The 22,070-nt window shown below is 37.8% G+C and overlaps 1 long non-coding RNA gene across 2 annotated transcripts in view; it reads left to right on the forward strand.

Moving 5' to 3' along the window:
- LOC141948210 (uncharacterized) overlaps positions 1-22,070 on the forward strand; it is a 98,475-nt gene that overhangs the window by 47,117 nt on the left and 29,288 nt on the right. Inside the window, exon 2 of one of the 2 annotated variants that reach the window (XR_012630392.1) lies at positions 4,398-4,581. This is a non-coding gene — a long non-coding RNA (uncharacterized LOC141948210). The remainder of the gene's footprint in view (positions 1-4,397; positions 4,582-22,070) is intronic. The other variant, XR_012630393.1, reaches the window with a different exon arrangement.

A 22,070-nucleotide genomic window follows, 5' to 3' on the forward strand; every position in this document is an offset into this window, starting at 1 on the left:
AACAGGAAAAGAAATATAATATACAAACTAATGAATACTTTCATTAGATGAATTGTATGATACTGGAACCCATCAGCTGCCTTTAAAATGACTCTTTAATGAACAGGTGACACTTAAAAATACTATGTTGTCGATATAGCACATAATGAACATTCTGTATCACATAAAAATGAAAGAAAGGTTTTCTCTTTCTGTTTCCTTAAGTGATCCAATTTATCTAATTTTACTCTTCTGGCCTCCTATGTGCTTGTTACTGCTGGGGTTTAAAGACCACTTTTGGTATTCTATTAAAAAATAACAACTAATAATGCCTGTGTATTGTGTAGTGACTTTGATTTTCGGGTACTGATCCACGGTGGAAGATGGTACAGCTTATTGCTGAGGAAACTAGGGCATGGGAAACCAAGTGAGCTGTCCAGAATCACTGAGAAGACTAGTGACACACCCTAGGTCATCTGGAATTAAATCTGGTGGCCTCCTCATTTTAAAATTTTTTCTTTAGGTAAAACAATATTCTTTTAGAATGGTGGAGTTGAACCATGATTTGGGTTTTGATCTAGGCTTTGGAAGAGATTTGGTGGAGTAGAGTCATATTCCCTTGCAGAAGTCAGTAGAAATCCTTGTGGAGCAAACTGTTATTTAGGGTGAACAAGGGCTGCAGAAGGCAGGTTGCATCTTAGGCCCATTGCAAATCCCTTTTGACTAGCAATATTTGCAGTAGGTTTTGAATGGGAAAGCCCATGGGGGTGTAAAAATATACCTTGAAGGTCATTGTGTGAGGAGATTTGCCTCCAAGCAACAAAGCCTATGAACCACTCAGTTTTTTCTATACAATGGTGAATCTCTAAGCATTTCAAGGGAAACGGGAATTGCTAGATTGGCCTTTTCAGATTACTTGGCCTCCCAAAACTTTGCCTTCATAAGCAAGCCTCTACACCCACTGCGGTGTGATCATCATGGGAAAATCAATTTATCTCAGCTCGTATATTTGCTCAATAGTATACTTGTTTTAACTGTATAATGTGAGCGTCCCAAAACATTGCTTGGAAGCAAAAGCCAAATAGAAGGAACTGTACGGAAATTTCACAGCTTTGTCCTTTGTAGCTTCACATAGATGACTTCACTCTTTTCTGTGTGGGGGCTCCAGTTTAAGTTTCCCCATTTCCAAGAATTTAAGCATCTGTGAGACTTGCGAGAGATTTTATTATCGTTCAAGACTTTTTCCTCCTCCTTCTGTCTTCAAAATTGAAACTGGCTGATAGATGAGACAGAGAGGCATGATCTCATAACATGGTTTGTTAGAAATGGAAGCTAACAGATAATCTGTGTAAAAACTGTTCGCCAAATCAGATTTTCTTACAGATTTCAGAATTTCACTATTTTATATGTTTATATGACACATTCTTGTTATTGCTTACCTTAAAATCTCATGCTAGATATTACTAAAAATCAGCTGGGTAGGTTTTTTTTTGTTTGTTTTGTGTTGTTTTTTTTTTCTTTCTTTTGTGTTACTAGAATACATGTAATGTTGATATTACTTAAGAAGGGTTTGACTGTCAAATATCCTTACTGACAGCATCTTCTGAAAAAATTTTGAGCCAATAAAGCAGGGTAAGCCACTAAGGTGAAGAAGACTTACAATCAACCCACTCCCAAACACAACGAGCTTGATTTTATGCAGTGCAGAGGACAAAAGTAATGAAAAATGAAGGCTACTTAATAGTTGCTAGTCAGATGTGGTAAGTCCTATGGTAGATCTTAAACTTAATGACTCTGAGCTAAGGAATAAAGAAGTCTTTTTCTTCACAGCATCCAGAAGAATGAGTGATGATTTCCAATTGAACTCTTTTAAAATTAAATCAGTGGACAAGTTTGCCTCACATAATGGATCATTTTTAGGCCAAATGCAGCTTTCACTGAAGTCAATGGAAATATTTTCATTGACTTCAACAGATTTTGATTCAGGTGTCTCTATCTATTAAGCTATATAAAGTTCTGGAAAATCAAGGAAATGGCATTTATGTGGTTATTTGTAGTGGCTTTGAAGCTCTTTAGGGATCTCAAAAATGAGCTCAATTTTTTGTCCAAACCTGAGGTTTTATAGCCTGTTAGTCAATAACATGGACTGAAACTTTTTATGCTGTCCAAAAAAATACTAGATACATTTAAAAATAGCTCCTGAGAAAGGTGTGCCACCTACCATTTCCACTGTTGTTTTTCAGCAGCACAAAGCATTACTATACTGCTTTATGATGACTATTTTTACTCTTTGTTTACAAAGCCTGCATTTCAAAGTGTGATAATCCCCTAAACTCAATGCAAATCTCAGAGGGCTGAAAACTGGCATAGGTGATGCCAATCCAGGTGTGGTGCTCGCTTCAAAGCACGATAGAAGTCATGGCTGAGTTATAGGGTGGCAGATGCACACACATCACTTAGCCAAGTTGTAGCTTAAAATGGCTTAATATCAAAACACAACAGTTTACAGGTAGACAGTTGATCCTTCATATGGGCCAGGTGCCTGTTGTGAATAAGGAGGGACAAACCTGATGGAGACTTTTATTTTCCCATCCATTTCTTTCACAAAACAAATAAAGAAAAAAAACCATCAGTTCCTTGTTTCCTCTTCTCACTTCTTAAATCTCTTCATCTCCGGCCTTCCTATTACTCTTGCCAGTCCATTTCTTCTCTCTCATAATGTCTTCCCTTGTTGATGGTGTTTCCACTCATGTGGTGGTTGCTAATTTAACTTTTCAGGGAGTCAGCAACTGGTGTTTGTGTTATGCTGCTTGTTACAAAGGTTCCTTATACACTGTGGAAAGTATTGGAAACCTGTGTCCTTGATTTTCTTTTTGGTTATTTTTCCTTAGTCAATGAAACTGTATAAACCTATTCAGATTGAAAACACTCTTGTTATTTGTGCATGGGGTGAAATTCTATACATTTCTGCCAGGGAAGTGAACATCGAAAAGTGCAAGAATATTTAAAGAAAAATTGCTGAAGACTGTGTTGTCTTTTGAGTTTCCGTGATACATAATCTCTACTATGCTCTTCTGTATGGAGGAAGTTTTCTATCATGGACCTTTTGTTCTCTATTAGCTAGACAGCTAAGTTTGGGGTTTTTTTGGGTTTGTGTATCTGCTAAATAAGTGAGGGTGTCCACAGGTTGTGAATTAATACAAGGTATGCAGTTAATGTAGTCAGTCATCTGTACATTGGGTCAACGACCAGCATTTGTTCTTTAGGGAGTAGCTGCTAACCTTGGAAAATGGTTTGGTTGTTTCACCATGTTGTTCTCTTCTAGCATGTACAATCAGGGTGACTCTTGTAAGGAAGTATTCTACTGGACTCAACTTTCACTTAGATTTCAAGTATCCAGGAAAACATGATCTGAGTATTGGACTTGCCTGGGACAATTTAAGGCATTTCAGGGAACAGTTAGGGCTTGGTGTGATAATGACTTTTGGGTTCCAGGAATCTAAAATTGTTTCAGTGGAAATGTTTTCTTAAATCGGAAGCTCCTTGGTGTGGGGGCCAATCCTGAGATTTTGGGAAGGCACACCATGGACAGAAATAGAGCATTAAGTTGAACAGGACTCTAACAAAAGAGATTAATTTTACATCCCTGATGGGGAGCCTTTATCTGGACTTACCTATCCATTTGGCCGTAGGACACATAAATCCTGTGTCAATTTTCTCAATAACTATAACTTCTATAATTTTTTTTTCCTAAATGGACTACAATATTAACTGTGTCATTTTTTCCCCATGCCAATTCTGAGATTAGAATTTTCTCATAGCCACAGCTCCAGTTAGTGGCAGTGCTGGGATTAGAATTTGATGCCAATGTCATACAGAGATTGACATAAATACCAAAGAGAGGAAATTTGGATTAAATATAAGTAAATATAAACAGAGACTGTAGTATAAACTACTTCAAAATCACACCCACTCCTTCAGAGCTTACTCATTAGAAACGTGTCTGACTTTAACTTCTATAGGGGAAACGAACACTGGAATTTGTACAATATTGTCTCATGGAAGAAAATTACTTGCTGGCCATTCTTTGAGGGGTGGAATAGTTTAAGCAGCAGTTCCATTATAGTGCTTTTACTGGGCATTATTTTTACTATGGAAAGTCCTTTAAAATTAATGGGAATTGATTTCAGTAGCCTTTGACATATTACTGAAAATAATATGGCAAAATACAACCTTTTCCCTCGTACCGCTACGTAAAGGCTTTAACTGGGAAAGCAGTTTACAATGGTGCCCCATGTAAGGCTTTATTCAAAAGATTTTACGCTTGATAACATCTGAGCCATAGGAGCTGTATGTGGGGTTTAGCATCTTAGCAGCTGCAATTCTTAATCCTGATTCCGTTGCCTCCATATTAAAAGCTCCATGGTCACAGGACACCAGCTTTGGCCGTTCTACATTGTCATTCATTCCTCTCCCCCACACGCGTGCCTGACCATATAGGAAAATGAGTTTACAACTGACTACGCCTATGGGACTCCCGGAGGGATACAATGTGAGAGCCTTTACTAGTGGTGGATGGTCCTCAAAAGGTTTGAAAGTTTGGTAAGTACATCCTTAGCCAAACTCTTTTGACCTTTATTCAGATTTGTTTTTGGAGAAGGGCAAAGGGTTGGGCCAATTCTTGTTTAACCCAACTGGCTTGTCCATCTGTAGGCTGTAATTAATCACTAAATCGCTGCCATACTTTGTTTTGGAGGCTAGGTCCCAATACAGCAGGGCACTATACTTAACTTTAAGCACATGACTAATTCTTTAAAGTCAAAGGGATTACTCATGTGCTTAAAGTTAGCTGCATATTTAAGTAGTTTGCTAGATCAGGCCTTGAGGAGTTAGGGAGCATTTATATATCTTGTACAGCAGTGCCAGGTTCCTCAGTTTGCCTTTGCATCACTTTGGTCTTCTTTGTTGCCTGGGAATTTTCTTTACAGCAATGGTGCAAAGAGACAGTAGTGTATAATTTGAAGCTGGGCTTCATCCACTCCCGAAGTGGGGGATTAAAGGACTAAGTTTTCAGTTTTGTGGATTTTTGCAAAAAGAGGTAGGTTCAGAATCTGGCCACTTTCAAAATTAGGGAAGTTTCCTATTTGTTACTTCTATTTCATCTGGACTCAGACCATGAGTAGCCTTTTTTTGGTTATGCATTTGTTTCTTAATGTGAAGCTGCTTTGTCATATCAAAAATATAAAGACATATAATAATCAGTATCCAAGAAAACCAACAGAAATCACTCTGTTTGGATCTTTTGCAGTAACTGATCATGTTTCTTCAAGCCTAACTCTCAGCTTACTCAAATAGGGAGCAAGAGCAGTTTTACACCACTTGAGGATTGTCTCCTTAGGAACAAACAGATCTTGCAAATATGCGTTTTGTATTATAAAATGCAGAGGGCAGTGAACTGAACTACATCCCACAGGCTGAAACCTCACCAGAAAATTTGTAATACTAATTTAAAAAAAAAAAGAAAGAAATGCTATCTTTTTTAATGAAACTGACTTTCTGAGTGTACATCAAGGATTTTATTACTGGTTCTACATAATAAAGTAATTGTGTAATTAGTAATACATTTGTCACTCCTTTACTGAGGAAAAAGTAAAACATGTACCGCTTTTGTGTAAATCCTGACAGTGGTGATTTTTTTCCTGAGAATTATACCATTATATCATAAAAGTGTCAAGGCATGAGTTTACTGTTCCTACTAATATTCTAAAATATTCTCTTAGGCTGACATCTCTGTCAATTAAAATTAAACAAAATTGCATTCTGCCATATACACTTCAAATAGGAAGCTTTCAAGTTTATGGCTGTTCTTTGAATTGATTTTTAAGATGGCATCTGTAAAACTTGGCTAGTACAAGATGAGGTAGGATGTAGTTAAGGTTCAGTCAATTTTAAAAATGTTTTAAAGATCATAAATTGACAACTGAAATAGACTGAACATCCTTGGGATTTTGGGCTGTCAAATATAAATCCAGGGTTTTTTAAAAACTGAGCTCTTGCAAAGTGAAAATTTTATGAAAACATGTTCTCCCCCTCTCCCCCCACCCTTGATATTTTTGCAATAAGTTACACAAACAAGAGGGCTTCTGGTGTTGTTTCCAGTTGCTTGGTCTCGCGGGATTTGGAATTCTTCTTCTCCTGGTGTTTCCCACAGAAATAGAGTGAGAACGTGCTTTCTCACGGGACTGTATTTCTCATGGAAAATAATAGGGTTGCCGGCAGCAAACGTTTTCTGCAGTGATACCCTGCCAATAAAGTCTTCAGGGAAATTATTGCCCTCAATAAGATGAAGACTAGTAAATTGGAACCCCCATCCCTACTCCACAAAGATATGTCTTTAGGAAGCTTTCTCCTTCTATTATTCCCTGGAAACCCTGACCCCAAGAAAATGCTGTAGACAGTAATGCTTGGTTTACACTTAATTTTGTTCCCCAGAATAAAGATGTCAGTTAGTGTGTAAAAATAAAAAAAAGAACAATCCCCCCTTCCTACACCCTGACCAACATATTTATGCCAGCCAAAGCCCTGGTATAGACAGTTATGCTGAGGAAAGTTATTTTACAGAATAGCTTTATTATGTTCAAGGAACTACTTTAAACTATAAGAGACAATGATCTTACTTGCTTTTAAAAACTGCATCCTCTAAGAGGGAGGTTTCTGACACAGCAAACCATTATAGGTGTAAACTTGTCAAAGACATGTTGAATGCATTCTAATATCTGAAAGACAAGAGAAATTTGCCACATTAGGTTTTATTATTATTCTGAGACAGAAAAACCTGACTTTGCTGTGTCTCCACTTCCATCACAACCCATAATACTGCAGATTAAAGAATGGACTCTGTTCATTTAGTGCACACATTTTTGGAAGATGATCTTCTGGCCAAAGGGACTTCAAAGTCAAGCAGTGTGCTTTCCACTGTTGGAAATGCAACAGGTCTCTATGTTTGGAGTGGCTAGGAAAATCGGATCATTCTTAAGAGAAATATTTTCTGGGGAGGAGAAAAAAAAAAAGAAGAAGAAAGCAAAACTTCCCCCATGAAAATGAGCACTGAAAGAAATGCAGGTGTTAGCCACGCAGGAGTTCATGTCAAGAGAAATATTTCCCCAGAGTCCCATGAGAGGAAAGGGGAAAGGGGGGGACTCTGGGGTGCCTGACCCAGGGAGTAGGGAAAAAAAAGCAGAGACTGGTGACAGAAAGACCTTAATTCATGCACCATGTGCTTGAGTGATGTGTTTACTTTCAACCTTCAAGTCAAATTCAAGCAGCAGCCAAAAACCACAGATCAACACATTTTTAGTACAAAGTGAAAGTAGGGTCATTGGCACCCTCGGTGCTCCACCAATTTCTGAAACAACATTAAATCCATATTAATACTCACTTCTAGTTAACCATGTCAAAGGAGATGGTAATTATGGGTAAGTAGGAAGGTTGGGATGAAACCAAATAATTGCTGCTGAAGGAGGTAACATAAGCACAATTAGTTGGAAGGGTTATTTTTAGTCTTGAAGGAGACTTTAAAGCCAGTTCTGGTTTAAGTCACTTGTTAGCTTGGAATATGCTGGAAAAACAGGAGTCTGAAAAATCAGAATCTAACTAAATTCATCTTCATGCTAATAGGGAAATTTATTTTTTTTGGCTACTATTACCATAATTATGCCTTCTGACAGTGTTTCAGGTGTTGCAAAACAACATGCATCCATTGAAGTTCAGTGGATCTATGCTGGTTTACCCTGGCTGCTCCAAGAAGGTAATGGTGTATTTAGCAGAATTTGACCCTCACTATTAGTCTGTTCAACCAGGGTGGGAGGTTGCTAGATATGGAAATGATCTCAAAGCCAAACTGCTGGGGTCAAGTAGGATGCATCAGAGAAGACTGTTTCACCATGGTTTGTGAATCAATCTAAGTGCTTTCTCTAGCCCTGCTGCTTTGCTGGCTTTGGGGTCCTTGAGGCATCTCACATATTTTCTTTAGAGCGGTGGCAGCAATGCTAATGGAATCTCATCTAGGAGCAGCTTTGACTCTTGTCAGGGTTTGGGGCAAGGAAGGGCTTTCAAATCTGGCTTTATTCATTGACTGGAGAACCCTACTTAGTGCCCTGAGAAGGCAGTAAGCCTGAGCAGTAGGAGTGAAACCTCTTCTTCAAACAGCCAATGTTAGCTGCAGAGGAGAGTAACCGTGCTCTTAGTCTTTTCTGGGACATATTGGGGTTTTACTTAGTCAATAACCACACAGAGGGTCAGGTTTATGCCACATCCTGATGACTGACACCCATCATAGCAAGTTTTGTTTCCAGATTTTTAAATTAAAAAAACATAAAGTAATTCTATTACAACAGTGATCTGGCAAATAAATATATTTTCTTAGTAAATCCGGTGTAGCCAAAATGGACCAATGCTTAAAGAAAACATCTAGCAAAGGTGGGCTTTTTTTTGTCTCACCTTTTCACATTTGTGTGAAGGTCTTATTTAAGTTTTATTTCTGTTGGCTCAGCCATCTGTGCATTTTATTGCCTGTTCTAAGGAACTTTGCAATGTTTTTGTGAAGAGCAGTAGGAAAGCACTGAGGAAAAAATTGAGTAGATATAAAGCCTTAGAGAAGAGAAGTGACACAACAGGCAATTTCTCCATTTGCTCCTCCAGATATTGAGCTGAGCTGGGGAAATTACTTTAAGTACATAAGGTGACACAATTACTACAGTTGGGTCTTTGTTTAATTTTCAAATAGACAGTCTAGTACACTGAATTCAAAGGTGATTGGTTATGGGCTCTTCAGCCCTTCACCTCTAGGTCATCGGGTTCAATAACATCTCAGGTTGTAGCTCTGCACTCTATCCTTTATGAACAATCTGTCTGAGAAATTTATACCTTTATTCTGCTCGTGACTTATCTATTGACAAATTTTGGTTTTTTACAAATATGTTCACAATTCAAAATAATTTGGCATGTGGTTTATGTGGTCCTATTTCAGCTTGTGGACTAATCACAGACTATTCACCATGACTGTTGCTTTGAGTATCTCCTATTCACGATGCCTGATTAAGATGCACAGCTATGTTTCTCTGTCTTCATTGGATGACACCCGTATTGCAAAGAGCTTTCAACTGACCTTCTAGCCCTTTTGGTGAAAATATATGTGCACGAGCACCCACAAGGCTCTCTTGCAGCTTTTTTTTTCTGGGCAAAATTTCATGCAGACGAGTGTTAGTGAAAAGTGCCTCATAAAGAACATAAACAATATCTAAAGAGATGGATGAAATTTATTCACACTGATGTTCTGAAATGCTATTTTGGAACTCTTTTCTTAGGTCTTGAAGTGAGCAAAAAACTGTTGTGTGAAATCTTCCCATGCGAAATACATGAATAGTTTCCCTCCATTTCTTAGTGAACATTGCAAATACAGTCACAGCATCCAGCAGTAACTTAATAACTTTGAAGCAGTCTCCACAGCAAAGTCACAGGATACTTGGCATTCAGTGATGCCCTGGCCATATTACTCCTGGGTGTAGTACAGACATAACTAGCTGGTAATATATTAAGGCTCCTGCACTGTCATTTCAGGTGGAGTACTTTTACTAAGGACGTCAATCTCTGCATCTATTAACCTTTAACCAATTAATTTCACTTTAATTATTTTTTTTAATTAAAAAAAAAAGAGAAAAACCCAAAATCAGTACTGCCCAGAGATAAGAAATGACCGAGCCTCATCTTGTAGTTCTAATTCCAAAGAGAGAACAGGGATACAGTCCAGGGCGAAGAACTGGCTCATTTAATTACACCTGCCCAGTATTTCAATAGTATGCCTTGGTGAGAGGGGCTTTTAAGAGTAAAGTGCTTTGAAATAAAGCTATTAAATGCATATGGAGACATTGATCGATACACTTGAGTTATGGGGGGGGGGGAGGAGGCAGAGAGAAGAAAAGAAAAAGACTTTTTTCTTCTCTATAAGAGTGGATTTGGAATCTTCAAGGGCATAAGGATGGTAAACGATTGCTAAAAGTCCAAATTAAGAGGTATTAGTCCATTGTGCGGCAGTCAGTCACATCATATTCACATTGCTGTTTTCTTGTCGGAGGTTTTGCCTTGATCTACCCCGGACCACATTGACAAGTCACAATTGAAGCATTCTAAATAATCCACAGTGAAATAAGGCATAGGGTGTCACTCTCTAGGCTACAGAAAGCCTGAGCGCAGTGAAGTTAGAAAGGGTAGCAAAGCCCTTTTCAGTCGCGTTTCTCAGCCGATTAAACTCATTCAGGGCCAGGCTGCTGGAACGAAAACAGAAAGATCACCTCCTGTTCTCCAGTGTTTTGTTGGCAACAGCAGACAGATGTAGAAAAGTAGAAACATTTTTACTATAGCAACAAAGGGGAAAGGGGTGGGAGGCAAATAAAAAAAAGAAGTTGAAATTTGCAGGCATGTTAATGTTCCAGGTACTTTGGGACAGTACTCCAGGTTAAGAGACCTTGTCAGCATGGACTGGAATTCTAAAGGTTCATGTGAAATAACTGTGCAGTGCAAACCTGTGTCCTCTTTTCTCCTTAAACTCCTCCACTGGTACATTAATTAACCATAAGAACAGATTGACACATGGAGATCCAGTTCATTAACATTTTTTGTTTGGTTGGTTTTTTGGCTTTTCAGAAAAACCCATATAAGAGTGATGCCTTCTTTAAGAGTATCCCATCCACCCATGCAGCCACACTGATGTGACATATTGTGACATAAGATGCCACATAAAATTAAGCTGAGCCCTCCAACTGAAGACTTGATTTAGCCATACATTCTCCACAAGTCACCATTTAAATTAACTGTTGTAGATTCAAGCTAGGAAAACGATAATTCATCTAGTGTGAGTAGTTGTGCAGAAATGGTTTGCTGCTGCTGGAAAAATAATCTGCAAAATACATCCTTAAAAAATGGTACTTTTCTATGTATAAAGGTAAATAAATTCATTTGCAATAAATGCAACACATTTTTAAGAGGTGACTACAATTTTTTTTACTTGATGGGTATTATGCATTTGTGCATACATAACATACAGTCTTAGCAAATGCAGATTTGCATGCATAAATGTGCATACATATGTATGTTCAAATATATATAATTAAAAAGTTTTTGCTAACTTTCAGTATAGAAATACCCATACATCTAGTTGGGAGTAAATGACAATTATTTTATCTCTGTGCAATGGAAAAAACACCCAACAACTGAAACCTCAACTAAAGCAAGTACAGGAATGATTCTGTAACCGTTCAATTAGGGCAGTAAAATGGGGGACCCCTGTCCCAGCCTCTCCTCTGATGAAAACATTCAGTATAAAATAATAGTTACAATGGCAATACTGAATAAGACTTATTCGCTACCAAGACCTGTGGTTAGGGCAGTCATTTCAGATCTGGCTGACATAGATTTCACTTCTGTAAAAAAAAATTGGGACAGAAAGGATTTATATGGAAATGTTTCTACCTTCTAAATAAATATGCAGATGATGAACATATTCATGCTAAAAGCCCTCTAAAAGCCAAGCACTGCCACCACTTTGGAGTGTTTAGTTAGAAAATTTGGCCATTAACCTTGGTATTTACATTAGTGTTGAGCCCTTTTGAAGATCAGGTCTTGGAGGTGATTGTATAGTTAAATGTTTCTGGAAAAAAATTACTTTAAATTTCTAAGTCTCTCAAACACCTAAGATCCACTTATTTTCACTTAGGTGCTTTTGGAAAAACAAAAACAAATCCAAAACTATCGGTCACAAAGGAGACAATAAGTGCAAGGCAGGACTTAGCAGTGCCTGTTGGAAGGGGGCAGGAGGATGCACAGGGTTTCTGCACCAACCTGTCACTGTTGGGATAACAAGTTCTGACCCTTCGGAAAGCAGAGGCAATTCCCCTGAGGGCATGTAAAGCAATGTCAAACACTTTAGCAAGTAGGGTAGCCTACATCTGAAGCACTTGAGTGTTTATAGGCAATGACTGGTTCAGAGTTTTTTGTAAGTTCTTGTCTTTCTGGGCTTAGATCTGAACTTTGAACTAATGGCTAACAGGTCCTAACATTATATACTTCCTTTTCCAGTCCTCATTTCTCAAAACCTTAGAGACTTGATGAAGCTCTTGTGCTCTGCATTTGCAGAATGGATCTAAAATACTGTGGTCATTTATCACCAGGTTGTGATTTTGCCATGCTTTAAAAATTTGTGTAATATATATCAGGTGTCTATGGATTTTGGCATGGTATTGGTTCATCTGAGCAATTTGGCATTGTTTAGACTGCATAATAACACACAGGGTCAAGAGCAGTCAATATTGGTCCTATAAATTATTGCCTAGGCTCTCATAAATTTTCCTCTAATTTGTGCCTTGAAAAAAAATAAAAAAGAATATATCAGAAGTTAAATCTCTTTGACTCTGGAACAACACCTGGTTTTTTAGTGAAAAGCGCCGTCCTTTGCAGAAGTTCCCCACGGTGTTTGCTTCTATTGTCCACATTGGGCCCAAGTACTAGGGACCAGAGTGACTGCTGATGTGCTTCTACAGGGAAATGAAAAACTAAATCCCCAGGCAAAATTTCAGACAAACAGTCATTTTATTTACTTATATTCATCTCTTCTGGAGAAAAAAAAAGGGGGAGAAAATAGCTTGCTTAATCCCAGTACTAACACAATATTGATTCACATTCATGTTCAGTATTTATTGACGTGCATTGCATACAATGGAGGCTATCAATTAGGCTACTCTGTTCAAGGGAAGGGGCAATCATATTAGAAAACAGATGAAGCTCACAGTTTATATAGTCCTAATTTTATGTAATGTAAACCTTTCAAACCCTGGGCACATGAGAGTGAAAATGCATGTCCTGATGAAAAAAACCAAAAAAACAAATGGATTTACTCTCCAGCTAATTGCTATGGGTGACTGTCCACAGAGTCACATCATTATTTCCTGAAGTTCTGTAATGAAATCAAACTTATCTTGCTACAAACTGAATTTCTGTGTATTTTATTAACTGACATTAAATACTTTTGTACAATAGCTTAGCACAAGGTTTTGTTTTGTGAGTGGGCCAGATATATGAAATTTTAGAGGTGGTGCGTAATCTTACCGTATTCCTTCTGTACATTTAAGCAAGGGTTCAGCATATTGAGCCCCCATTAAAGATCAATGTCAAGGAGAGTATAATGGCATATGGGCAGTATTCAGGAGACCAAGTTGTTGCGTGCAGAAATCAAATATAAAACACTTTTTTTGCCCCTTGGAGGTTTTATTGCATGGTCGCAGCTGGATTTACACTGTATTTAATAAAACATTAGTAGCCACCAGGGATTTAAATATGTAACGTAATTCTTTTTCAGTAAAATAATTCCATAAATCCAAATATGAAGCTTTTTTTTTTTTTTTTTTGCAAGTGCTCTATGCCCATAATTAAATTAAACCCTATATATGGCTTTTTTCACCATGGAATTTAATGGAAGCAAAATCCATCTGCAAAGTTGATTTTGGATACATATTCACATTTTTTGGAGCTGAAGTAGGTCTGGTGGCTAATAAGTTTTGGGGAGAAACAGGGGTGCTGGCTCACCATCCTGGCTGAGCTACTTTTGATACAGACCTGTGGCAAAATGAAGGTCAGTATTACTTTACAGAGGCAGATGAAGGTATGCCTAGTTCTGCACTGAAAATAAGTGCAGAGTTGGTGTAATTTTCCCCTTGCTCTGTGGTCTCTACTGGCATCTGGGCTACTAAAAAAATGAACACAGTGCAGTCACACTGTTACATTGTGCAGTGACCAAGATGACCTATACATTGTCCAAATATTCTTGTGTATCACATTTTCAGTCCTCAGAGGTTTTTGATAAGATGATAACTGGAAAAAAAGAGACACATCTATATTTTATTTAGCAAATTTAATATTTTGGAGGTATCTTGAGTGTTTCTGGTGAAAGACACGGTTGGTCATATCTTCAGTTGAATGAAACAAGTGCATTGAGGTTTGCACCAGCTACAGATGATTTCCTTGTAGGCATAGTGCTAATCATCATGAAGAAACAAGCAAAGGGAAAAGAAACAGAAAGACTGTGCAGGGAAATAAAGTAAAGGTATTATAAAATGAAGCTTGATGAGATATCTTGAGAGCTCTCTGCAGTTTGCAGAAACAAAAAGTTTCAGTAGTGACAAACAGCTATTTTGTTGCTTTTTAATGAAAATAATGAAGAAAGAGTGAATGTTCCCAAAGACACATATTTTTGGCTCTTATGACAGGGAGGCATTTTCCAAGTAGAATGAAGTGACTGTGGCTAACTGTGCTAGGAAGGGAAGATGTCTCCAACCGGAATTTGACTAGATCCATAAAGTTGCCACATTTATACTTCTAGGTGAAACATGATCTTTAAAATTACAAATCAACAGTCTCTGATGTCACAACTTTTCCATAAACAATTTTGGCAGCAAAGTACCCATGCTGGAGGGTACAGATTCAACGTCTTAGAGGAGCTCTGCATCATTTTATGAAACGCCTGAAGGTTTTCTCAAATTCTTTTCTTAGAGATCCAGTGGAACTGAATTAGTAATCCAGTCTAGCACACATGGCTGAGTTTGCATGGACTAACAATGCTACAGCATGAAGCAGAATGGATGAAGGCAGATGTAGCATTTAAGCTCTGTGAGTAGTATGGGTAGAGAAACAAGAACATCTGAAGTGAATTCTTAATTCACACTTAACACAAATTCTTTAGCTTCCCTACATACGCTAACAGCTACAGTAAACAGGCCCATTGTCTCCCATCCTAACTAAGCTGTCTCTGATTAAGATCTTCAGATCGGATGCCTCTTGCATTGAATAACTGCACCTCACTGAACTTGGAGATCAGAGAACATCAGTAATATCTCATGAAAACCCTTCACTCAGGTTTTTACTTTCTTGAAAAACTGTAGATGAAAGTTATATTGTGTTTTAAACCCCCAACCCTTAAAATATGTAGCATTGTGCTTTTAACAGAACCACTGTTTTCACTTTTTTGAACTTTTGTTCCACTTTCTTCTATTTACCCCCTAATTCTTTCAATTGTTTATTTTCATTTTCATATTGTCTCTGAAAAAAAGGCAAAAGGAAGTATTAAAGGTGTCACAAGTGTTTAAATGTACAGTTTAAAATTGTTCCATTTTTCACTTTAGCATTTCTCATTAAGCAAGTGTGAAACTTCTGGAAAAGAAAAAATTTTGAGATATTTGTGAGTTGGGGTAATTATTGTTTTCAGTAAAAAACACTGACCAGATTCCCTTTTTTGGATCTTGAATGGATGCAATACCTTATTTTGGTTCAGGTGGGAGACCTATTTGTATTTATTTTTCTGTTTCTATCAGCCATAGCTGAAGATTGAAATACCTCACTTCAGATGTTCAGGACACCAATCCAGATGAACTTTTAAACACTGGGATGTGAACCAAACGTGCATTCAGACAGTGGATTTGCACTGCCATCCAAGTGGGCTGAAAAGCATTTGCTACAAATGTCTTCGAACATGGGTTAGAAACAGATTTTGCTGTTGCTGTGTTTTGATTTATTCTTTTGTTTTCTTTTGTCCTAGCAACTCCAAAATAAGACAAGAGTTGCTAAAAAGTCAGTATTTTCTTCTAGCTGCTGGTAAATACTTATCAAATCTTTCTTTGGGGTCAGTGATTTTTCATATGTCTTAGTACACAATGGAATTATTTAATTACTTTTGCTAGCAAGTTTACAGACAAGAATATCCCCATCATACTGCATATCCTCAAATAAGATTATTTACAATCCAATCTAAGGAGTGCTGACTGGTGTCATTGGAAGCTAAAGCTGCATCAGCATTTAAATTTCTACTTTTCTGGGCAAAAACCCAACTGGCTGATTCAATTAAACTCTTTATGTTATATATTATCCAGAAGTTCACAATCTGAAGTGATTCTCAGAGTCTGAAGCCATGCCTTTATGATTGCAATTTGGTAGCAAGACAATTTCCGAGGACTGTTTTACTTGAACTGCAATGAAAATGTCAGGACATAACACACTTTCTGATGTGGGTTTTATGAAAGGCACTCCAAAATCAACCATTATTTCAAGCACAAGCAATAAATAACCTTCATTATTCATTAGAGTGTATATATGCATTTGTGTTTGCAAATACGGTGGTTTCCTGAGCAAAGAACCCTTTAATCAAAAGACCCTTCACTCATTTAAGGAGGTAACAAATGGATAGGCAGGAGGCACGGAAAAAGACAGTCTCTTTAATCGGTAATGGAGATAATCTATAGAGTTCCTGCAATACAAGTAGTCCATCTTCCAGGCATAAACTTTAGCTAAGATATAGGATGTGGAAAGATTCATGCAATATTGTGAAGCTACTTTTCATAATAGTCATTTGGACAAATTTTGTTTATGGTTTATATTGAACAAAGAGAATAGACCTTTCCCATATCACGTAAATCACAGCCCTCCTGAAGGATGTCTGGAGTGGTGCTCCGCTATTACTATTCACAAGAACATTAACACCGGTGAAATAGGCTCTGTGAATTTACTGCTATTTACCTGTTCAGATTAGGAGCTAGCGCACCTCTGCAAACAGCCGACATGATATGCCAGACCTGCAGCAGCCTCTTGCATCCTCAAACACTGTGTGAGAGTGCTAGAAAGCAGCCTCTACACACTGATGTCATTTGTGTGAGGGTTTTTGTTTTTCTTTTTAATGACACTTTGAAGAAAGATCATATTTATGCTCAGGTACCCATGTTGATGAGTTTCAGACAGGTCAGTCAGAATTTTAGAGTCAAAACCAGAGCTTGGCCAAAATACACTCATTTATTGGAGCTGTTTTCATTTTGAAATAGAAAAGAAATTTGTTCAGAAAGAAAATGACGAATTTGAATATTTTTCTGGCAATTCAAAAGCATAAATTATGGTTTCTAGAACTGCTTTGTTCTGACAAATTCAAAACAATTTTCAATTTCAAATGTTTTTATTTTGGGGGGTTAAAAATTAAATTGGAGGAGATTTTTGAAAGAAAACAAGCCAAGCGTTCACTGTAAAAGAGTCTGAGCTGCTGTTTCTTGTTGTTCCTTGTGCTTTTGTACAGAAGGGCATTTGTGTAATGAAATTGGTGGGTTTGGTGAGAGAGGTGAAATCAGGAGAAAAACTGCCTGGTAGCATTTCTATAGTTATTTAAAAAAAATGAAAAAAAGAGGCACCAAACCATAATGACCAACAATTCCAAACAAAGGCTTCCGGACGATGCTGGAGGATCAGATCAAACCAATTAAAGCACTAGGGAAGGACACTGGCTCCCCAGCCCCTAGATATCAGCTCAAAAAGGAGGGGAGGAGGAGAAGGGCTCTCTCTTTCTCTCTTCTGCCTCTTTCTTTTTCCTGCTCCTGTTTTTCATAGTGGGGGCACTAATGAACTTTTCAAGTCCCATGAAGACAACCCTTGTGTTCTGATTAGTTGCCTTACTTTTAATGAATTGTTTTAATCAAGTTTCAAAGCAGGCACTCTATGCTTCATTGCAGCAGCCCAATGACAATGAGCTGAATGTTACCAAGACAGTGCATCTGATGGACTTTAATGGATTTTATGTGACAGTGTCTAGTGGCCTCATATTAGACATAGCTTTACAACAGAGAACCCATGGGGTTGCACTATGCATTTAATCTATACAAACTGTAAGGATAAGGGAGAGGGAAGCTTGGGAGGGGGAGAGACTCTGAACCCTGAAGACCTTCAAAAGACATGCATTTCATACTAATAAGAAACAGTCTTCGGTCATTTTATTTTTTGCAATAGCAGAGTCCCGTTGTGTTTTCTTAGGGAATGTCGTGAGTATAATATCTCCAGGGCTTTTTGCAATAACATTCTCAAAACACAAAGTTATCTGGAAAAATTAAGCTCTCAAGGAAATCTTGGCAGCGCTGTAACATTTCCTGGATTTCAGGTAGTGATTCTGAGTTGTGATCTCTTAAGTCCGTAACAATTTGCTATTTCTAATTTATTGCTTCATTTGTGACTGCTGCTACAGCAAGGTAAATTTATTCTGATTTGCACAACCTAAGTCTTAGCTCTGACAGTGACTAATTATTACCTGAGTTAAAATAATGAAAGTGTCGGAAAGTGTCCGAATGCAATTTGTTAGGAAAACATGTGGCATGCTGTGTTACCCAAGCCCAGAAAAGCCTAAGTGATCAGAAACCATGGAGAATTAAGAATTTTTCCCCCAAAGGTTACAAATCAATGTGGAAAATTTTCAGGGAATTGGAGTGCTGAGGGTTTCCATTCACTAGAATATAAAATGCAGACCATACCTGTCTGATTTTTTGCTTAAGGAGGAAAAGTCACTTTTTTAAGAAAGAATCTAAAATGTTATTGTGATGGTAACCGTGCCCAGAGAGCTTGCATCAGTTATAGATTATTACTGGGTACTATTTAAAGTATACACTGCATAAGGATTATTTTGCAGCTGTTTTTTTTTCCGAAAAAAAACCCAAACAAACAAAATCAAAACAAAACCAACACAGAGAAAACAAAATCTGTTGCAAGAGACTCCAAAAGTGTAAGCACCTTTAGCTGATGTAAGTAACATATTATATTTTTTTTTGCTGGCTCAGGGTCAGTCCTGTGTTTTGTCAATTATAGGCATGTCTTATTCACAGAACAGCTCAGCTCCAGCTGTGTAAAATGAATCCTGAAATGAAATGGTCAAATGATGTTAATGACTCTGCTTGCGAAAGTTTCTGAGGAATGTTAGCAGCCCTGGGTTAGAATTGAAAGCATCTGACAGCTCTGTAGTTCTGGTTGTTCAAATAGCTCTATGCAAGCAGACGGGATATCAGTAAATTAAAATAATAATACAAAAATAATAAACTGCTAGCTGGCTGAAATAATAAAGCGGTACAAACGATTTGGGACTGCTTCATTCAGGGCATTTGTCACTCTTGTGAGCCATTTAAGCCACACTTTAAATTAAATTTATCTTAAACAGGATTTAATTTAGATTTAATAAGCAATTGTTTTATTGTTAAGTACCAATTGGATGTCAACACATAATGTTTTCTAGCATGATAATTCCACTGTACTCTGAAAAGAGGCTGGGACTACATAAAGGCTAGCAATTTCATGGTCCATAACGATGTACCTGTGTTTAATATTACTTAATAGATACCTGTATTTACTGTCTGTATTTCAGACCCTCCCACCACATGAACGTCTTGTTGTATTAAGAAGCTATACAATCTGCATCTCCGTCTATATCTAACACACATGCCAGACCTCTAGAGAGATATGATTATATTAATTACAATATATTGATTGATTTCTACTTTACATGGACTGCATGTATTTAATTTAAATATACAATTAAGCATATTGAGGACACAATTTGCATTGTTACTGTGATAAATAATTGCTAATTGTGTCATGATACATCACATATTTTAAGGCAATGTTTCTCACATGCTAGTAGCAACTGCATATATAAAATATGCTGAGAATCTGTTTTAATTATTCATATTTGTTCATGGCCAGTACTCTTCTATTTCTCAGGTCTGGAACAAACAATACATATTGTGGCACTTCAAAACAATTGTTGGCATAATTTTCAGGAGAATGTGTATACCTTTTCGCATAGAGTCCATGTGTGCTTTTATGATGATTATATGGAAAATATAGATGTCAGTACATAATTCTGCTCGCCATTTTACTAATTTCTAGTGTGTGTACAATATATCTACAGATCAGGCAATTAAATCACTAATAATATTTGTACTGATTATTGCTATTAAAATCTATCAGTAGTATAATATTACTGTCAGTAGTATTGCTACTGTCCAAATATATTAGATTTAATTTGTCATTTCTATGACAACAATAAAATTATTTTTGAATCTTCCCTACACCTATAACAGGATTAACAACTAATTTTCCAAGATTTTCATTCAAGGGAAAAAGCCCTAACAGCATTATCTTTTCTTACCTTCACTCCTATTTTGTGTCTGCTTTCTACAAATAAAACCAAACTTGTACAAGTCAGTTTGCTGAGAGAAGTCTCCATGAAAACAGCAATTTAAAAGAAGTCTGGAGAGTATTTGCAAATTATGAATTTGTAAATACAACATTTATTATTAAAAACTTGGTTCTAAGAGTCACACTCATTTAATCAAAGAACGGAAACAACTCTGTGTGATTCACACACCCAGTAAAAATAATCATAAGAGACCCCAGACATATAATTTCTAATCTGTGACTACACTGAAAAAACTAGCAGCTGTTCAAAGAAAATTCATGTACTGAGAAAGAGGGTGGGATCTGGAGTTTGAAAAGCATCTCCAAAAGACAGATCCTTTTGTCATTGAGGTCACTTGGAAATTTCTGCCCAGGCTGGGTTGCAGGCAGCAGGCACTGATCCCCTCCTCACGCAGAGGAACGTTGCTGTTTCAGTGCTGTTTGGTACCTTTTAGGATGAGCGGTGGTTGGGGTGTCATTACATGGCCATTTCCAGTGGCATGAGCCCAGCTGAAGGAGTTGCTGCTTTTCCCCCCCCTGCGTATCATTCCCATCCCTGCAGTGCATCCCAGCCCACGGCTGGATATCCCTTTGGTCAGGCAATTCTTTGTGTGGCATCTCTGTCACTACATTATGTCAACAGTGTGAGTCGGGAACACAGTTTTCCTTCCTTTTCTTTATGGAGAGAATCACCGGAAAAATATTTTTATGTTCTTAGGTCCAAGACAAGAATCTGATATGATGCTTGAGGCAAAGGCTGCTCCAAAAGATAGGGAGATAAGGAGAGCCTGAAGCATTGCACATCCTATTCAACTGTTTCAGTGTGTTGAGTAAAATTTAGGCACTCAAGCCTCGGAGGATTGCATTGCACAGTGGCACAGGGCCTTTTCTGTCCAGCCCTGCTGTGAGGCGGTTCCCAGAGGGATGATGTGCACCTAAAGCAGCAGGCAGCGGCCTGGCATCCTCTGGACCGATTGCCCCAGCGTGCAGGATGCTCTGCACAGTCCCAGCACAGAGAGGGAGCATAGCCTGAAAGGCTGCAAGCAATCTGTGCCGTAATGAGCAGCCAATTAATTGATTACTGAAAGTATAACTGAATCCTATGCCTCAGAGAAATCTAAAATACAGTAACTGCTTGCTTTATTGACAGCATTCATGCCATATTTAGTAGCTGGTATGTAAGAAGTAGCTGGACAATTTTGTTACACTTAATATGTTTCAGAACACAGCATAAAACATGTTTTAACACTATAACATCTATTGAGCAGTACCTCTGGGAACAGGCTTTATTATTAGATTACATTATACAAGATTAGACTAGTCAATAAGGGATTTCTTTCACACAGCATGCCATCTGAAATACCTGTTTTCTTTCCTTTTTTTTTTTTTTTTTTTTTTAAATTACTTCAAGACCTTCTTTGTAGGATCTTAGGTACAATATACCCATGAATCATAAAACTGACAAGCCCCAGGGCTGAATGGTCTCTGTACAGGAGATACGAGGCCTAGAGATAAAGGTGCACTACAGGTATACAGTGACAGGGGTGGATTATAGATAAACAAAAGGCGCAGTTATTAGATGGGAAGTGCCAGGCAGGATTGTACACTGAGAATGCAAATTGTAAGGATCAAGTCTCAGGGACCCGACTTTGCTTGGACTGCCAGGCAACAGGAAAACAAAGACAATATATCAGTCTGGGTGTGATCCTGGTTTTTTTAGATCTGCTTTAGCTGCTAGCTACAGAGGGGAGAGGGGAAGCAGGCAGGGTTTCAGCCAGGTTTTGGCACCTGGGTAAAACCCTGGGGAAATTCAGGCTCAAAGCAAAACTCAAAATCAAAAATCAAATCAAAAAATCAAACCTCTACTTTCTGATCAAATAATTTGCTGATTAGTTAAATAATAATTAGAAAAGCAAAGAATAGGTGTATCATGAGATGGCCTGAGTCAGGGCAGCAAACTGATGCCTCGATCCTCCCGGGAGCTGGCGCCCTGAATCCTCTCCCTGCTGTATTAATCT

This window comes from Strix uralensis, chromosome 11, assembly GCF_047716275.1.
Source record: "Strix uralensis isolate ZFMK-TIS-50842 chromosome 11, bStrUra1, whole genome shotgun sequence".
Taxonomy (NCBI): Eukaryota; Metazoa; Chordata; class Aves; order Strigiformes; family Strigidae; genus Strix; species Strix uralensis.